The sequence below is a fragment of the Diceros bicornis genome, assembly GCF_020826845.1.
Source record: "Diceros bicornis minor isolate mBicDic1 chromosome 30 unlocalized genomic scaffold, mDicBic1.mat.cur SUPER_30_unloc_3, whole genome shotgun sequence".
Classification (NCBI taxonomy): Eukaryota; Metazoa; Chordata; class Mammalia; order Perissodactyla; family Rhinocerotidae; genus Diceros; species Diceros bicornis.
The window spans coordinates 680,941-686,463 of NW_026690901.1; the positions used below are offsets into that span (position 1 = coordinate 680,941).

At 47.8% G+C, this 5,523-nt stretch overlaps 1 long non-coding RNA gene across 1 annotated transcript; it reads right to left on the reverse strand.

Annotated features, from left to right (window-relative positions):
- Positions 1-393: 393 nt before the first annotated feature.
- LOC131402139 (uncharacterized) lies at positions 394-3,755 on the reverse strand. The gene is made up of 3 exons (XR_009218308.1): positions 3,714-3,755; positions 2,884-2,975; positions 394-410 (listed from the first exon to the last, which is right to left on the reverse strand). It is a non-coding gene; the product is annotated as an uncharacterized LOC131402139 (long non-coding RNA).
- Between the last annotated feature and the right edge of the window lie 1,768 nt (positions 3,756-5,523).

Here is a 5,523-nt window from a genome sequence, read left to right on the forward strand (position 1 = left end):
CAAGCCTGTGGATGAGAGGAGCCCAAGAGAGAGAGATAGGTGAACAAGAGAGACTGAACTCAGAATAGAGACAGATAGACAGGTAGAAAAATGGGAAGATGGATGGGATACCTGGAAAAGGAGGACCAAGGGTGGGGCTCTAGTAGAATTAAAGTGAAAACCACGTGGGATCAGAATGTAGTGGAGAACATATCTGTGTCTAAGGCTTTCTCACACTGGGCTGGGACTCTCCACCAGAACCCGGGAGGGAGAGAAGGGATGAATTAGGGCACTTCAGGTGCCTCCCTCATCAAGGACAGCAGGTGAAGGAGAACAAGTGCTCCCCAACCCCAAATGCAGACGGGACATTGGAGTTCAGGGCCAGGAATACTCACTGTTGGTAGTTGGGGCCATGGCTCCATAGGTGTAACCTGTGGAGAGAAGGCCAGAGGAGCTGAGCAAGAGTTGGGGTGAACATAAAGAATTAAGGAAAAGGAAGGATGTAGGGACCTTTGTGGGAACAGCAGAGGGGATAAGTGGAGGGGTGTTCAGGGGGAACGCAACGAGATGGAAGGTGGTTGGACCCAGTGATCACACAGTGATGAGAAGACTGAACCCAGACCAGGAGGATAGAGAGATGGATCATAGCTCACTTTAGAGCAACGGAGGGAACACAGAACTCCGACTGGGAGAGAGAGCGTGGTTGTATCACAGCCCCTCACCACTGACGTAGAGGCTGTCCCCGTCCAGGATGAAGGAGCCCAGATGGGTGATGCTCTGGGTCTCATGGCTCAGCTCCCAGTACAGTCACTCTCTGTCCAGCCTGGGACCTGCAGGGGTCAGAGGGGAATGTGCAGATGATGTCCACCACAGTGGCTGCCCCACCCTTCTCAAGCCTGGGGGAGGAAGATCATGGGCATGTGGAATACTGAGCAGGGGTCATTCTGGGTGTGGAAAGCGAGAGAGGGGAAGGGAGGAGGCTGATGGAGATGCTGAAGGGGCTGCTCTGATGCCTGCAGGGGCTCTCCTAGGTGTCTCCCGTGTGAGACAACCACCTCACAAGTAAGGCCTGACTTCTTTTAGGATGTGGAGGTGGGCCTGTGAGTGGCAAAGAGGGGTGAACACACAAACGTGGGTGAGGCGCCTGCAGGTCTACACGGACAGCAGCGAGGAGCACAGTCAGTGCCCTGTGCCATCTGACACATGCAGGCAAGAAAGTACCGTTATGTTCTCTCGGTTTACACTCCAAGATCTTTTCTTTCTACTTCTTTCCTACTCCACAGCCATCACCCAGGCCTAGGGAACAATCATCTTATTCCTAATCTTATTCCCAGCACCTCCCATCTTGCATATTAAGTCTTCATTCTTTACCATGAAGTCCATTTTTACCCACATGCTTAGACCAAACCCTAATCACATCATCCTTCTACTCGCATCTCTCCAGAGTGTTCCCACTGGTCTTAGAACAGAGTCCCAAGTCACGCCTGATCTGGTCCTGCCTGTCCCGCCCTCGCTGGTGTGGCTCACACCCCTCCCCCTGTGTGGACTCGGCTCAGCCATCCTTCTTCTCAGTTCATGGACACACCAGTCTCTCTGCTTCAAGGGTGTCCTCATGCGGGTCCCTCTGCCTGAAACGCTCTCTTGAACACACTCCCACACCCTCACTCCAGTCTAACCCTCCGACCAGCTAAATCCAGTCCCAACTCCAGCTCTCAAGCTAAATATCAGTCCTTCTCAAGAGGGCTTCACTGCCCCCTCACGTTGATTCCCCTTGTGCCAAACTCCTACATCACTCTCATCATTAACTTTTCAAAATCCAAATTCCCAAATACAATATAAATTCCATAGAGATGGGACAAGGTCTCTCTGGTTCTCCAGGTCCCCATGCATGTGGCCCAGGGCCTGGCTCATGAGATGAGGAACCATCCCGGTTTGTGTAGGACTGCCCTTGTTTGAACACTAAACGTCCTGTGTCCTGGAAAACCCCACTGTCCTGAAGAAACGAGGATGGTTGGTCACCATAAATTATACACTCAAAGATTATCTATTGCATGACAAGCACACATTCCCCTCAAGAACATCACAGGAAAGCTAGAATGAAAAATGCACACACACACACACACACAATTAGTAGAGGCCAACAACTAAATACAAAATTACTTAACAAGATTCTCTGCAACGTGAATCACCAGACCGTTATTTCAGAAAAGTTTCAAGAAACAAAGTTAATTCCCTTTAGATGGCAAGGTGGAGAGGACAGTCTTTTTGGAGACTAGCGCCCTTCCCTTCAACCTACAGTGTTGCTTAGTACTCTTCCAAATGATGTGAAATGTCATAAAGAAAAAAATGCTCAAAATAAATCTGGCTACTGGCAAATTCAATTTTAAATTTGTTATTAATACAAAGAAGTTCCAAATATCTTTTTCCCTGAATGTTCCTTTATTTCAAATTTATGTGGAGGATTTATAGGACTTTAGATGTCAAATTGAATGGGTCGTAGGAATGTTGCTGAGTATCCCTGCTAATATTTCATGGGATGTTTTCTAATACTACATACACACGAAAACATTTCTGTATTTATCTTATATATAAATCCTGACTTTTGAGTATTATGCAATGCAAGTAAATCTATATTTTTTACTATAATACACATTTGCAGTTATTTACGTTTGTTTCATGTGGTTTTATTTGCATATAACTGTACTTACTGAAATATTTACCACACAGAACCACACACAGCTTACCATGTTTCCATCCATCAAACATCAACAATATTTCTCAAGATACCTTCACTCTCAATGACTCCATGTGGTGACAACCTGAGCCCAGGAAAGGCCACTGGCAGGTCTTCTGCACAGCGGAGGCTGCCGGAACCTCTTGGTACCAGGTCCACAGGGTACTCACCTGGTCACACAGAAATCCACGGATCAGCGAGGACAGGTGGACCCTGAGACTGTTTTCACCTCAAACTTGATCTCCACGGATGCTTTTCGTGTCTGAGGGGGGAAAAAAGTGCAAACAATCTTTTGAAGCCTTTTATAGGGTGTTGGATGGAAAGTTCACCCCATTCACTTTTCTTTTTATGTATTTACTGATTTAACTGTAACTGTTGGCTGTGACTGTATTTTCCCAATTCCTATCCAGCCACCTGCTGCTCCCCGAGATGGGAGAAAGCAGCTTTGTGCTGTGTGCACTTGAGTCGCTCAACTCACTTGGCTGGACAGAGATTTTTGATGACTCTGGACCCTTTAAACAAGCTTGTCATTTAGGGACCCTGTAAGTGACTCGCTGACTTGTCAACAATTTCCACACTTCATTCAGGGCTCGGGAGATTTTCAGGCCCTGGAGCAGGTTTCCCAACCTCGGCACAACTGATATTTCGGGCCGGATAAATCTCTGTCATGCGTTCCTGGGCCCTGGAGGACACTGAGCAGCATCCCTGCCTCCCCCACTAGATGCCAGGAGCACCCCATTTGTAACAACCCAAACACCGTCTGCAGACGCGGATAAGCCCTCTGGGGACAAAATCCCATGGAGAACGATGACGGGGACTCTGAGGAGGGGACAGCGGCTCCCGGAGCCAGGAGGAACAGCAGCCTCGGGTGCACTGAGCGAACAGCCTCGGGGGAAACGGGGCTCCGGGAGGACGGAGGGACCCCGGCCCCTGACGGGGCTTCTCCAGGCCCAGGCCCCTCCCTGGACCGCGACTGGAGCTGGGAGAGCCCACCGCTCACCGAGCCCCGCCCATGAGGGTGAACGTCCACAGGAATGCTGTCAGCGCCAAGAAGACGGAACACACCGAACAGAACGCCTGCTCCATCCACGGCGCCACACGCGCTTCCGGTTCCGGTCTGGGGCGGGCGTTCGGGGAGGACAAACGTTTGGGGGCTGCGGGATGGGCGGTGGGCGGGGCGAGGCTGCACACCCCAGGCTTGGGGGAAGTGTCTAGTTTCTAGAGTGAGTGAGAAGCTGGAAAGCGGGCTGGGTCAGCATCAGGGACAGGGACAAAATCTAGGGGCGGGGCAGTGTGCGGGAACCAGTTCTAGGGGCGGGATGTGGGCGGGGACAAGGCTGTGAGTGACAGCAGGCCTGGGAGGCGGTTCTGTGGGCGGGAAAAAGGGTGCGGGTGGGGCAGTGATCCGGGACCAGGCTGTGGGCGGGGACGAGGTTGTGGGCGGGGCAATGAGACAGAACAAGGCTGTGGGCGTGGTCCAGGCTGTGGGCGGAGCCAGACCCGAACGTTGTGGGCGGAGACCAGTTCCAGGGGCGGGACGAGGTGGGGTTGTGGCTGGAATAATTCAGGCAGACTTCACAGGGGGAGGAAATCAGCTCCAGGGGTGGGGCTGGAGGCAAGGGTTTCCGTGTACCCCTAGACTGTACATGTAGCTGGATGTTGAACAGCTGTTCTTCATTCCTTTCCCCACCTTTACACAGCCTCATAGAATGATGTGCCCATACTTAGAATTCTAAATTTTTTGTGCATTTGCTATTGTTAATTTCATTAAAAAATTGGATCATATATTCACATTTATCTACAACTTGCTGTTCCAAGCCAGTAGATAAGGATATAACGCTATTTTAATTTTAAAAATCTGGGGGGAGGGAGACCTACGTCGTAAGTGCATGTATAGGAAAACTTCAGAGTGGTGCAAAGTCAATAAAATATTCTCACTTTACCACTGTCTCCCGTTACTTTTGCACAGAGATAAACATCCTTTCCTGCTCTATCCTTCCAGACATACTGTATATATGTGGGACTGTGTATATGTTCAAGCCCAAGAGGGATGTCCTCAAGCAAAACCTGAAGCCCATGAATTGTCTCATGCATCAGAAGTTAATGAGAAGAGATTTAATTTTCTGGTGGAAGTAGATGAACCAGTGATGAATCCATAGGAAGACAACAAAGAAACAAGAAAATTTTACCATTTAAAAGGTCAAAGGAAAAAGTGAGAAAGAAAATGTATTCATAATATCTGACGTAGCACATCTCTGGATAAGATTCATATGCTATAAAATGGTAAACAATTATGTCATAAAACAGTAGACATCGAATTTTGATTTATCCTAATACATTAAATAGTTATATTGGGCAAGGGGAATTATGTTTTTCACATATGTACTAACATTTCATGCTGATTTTTTCAGAGAAGAAAGCAACTATAAATAGTCAAAAGCTGAAAAATGAAAAAGCTGTATGAGTAGCTAATTTAGAAATATAGATTTTCAACAAGAAATTTAAAGTTGTTGTTTTTGGAACCAGAGTCAAGAGTGGGGAAGGTAGCTTTTCATTATAAGGCTTGGAGTATTATTTGAGAGATGTGCGTATACATACACACACACACACACACACGGGAGCCTGAATTTGTATTCCAAAGTGATCATCTAACTCTACAAAGAATTTGTAAAAATGATTCACTTTACAACAGTAGAACGTATTTTGAAAATTACAGACTTCATGCATTAAAAAAGCTGTCATCATCCCGGAGGAAAAATGAATGAGGCATCACTTTCCAACCCACAGGGTGATAAGCATTTTATATACAT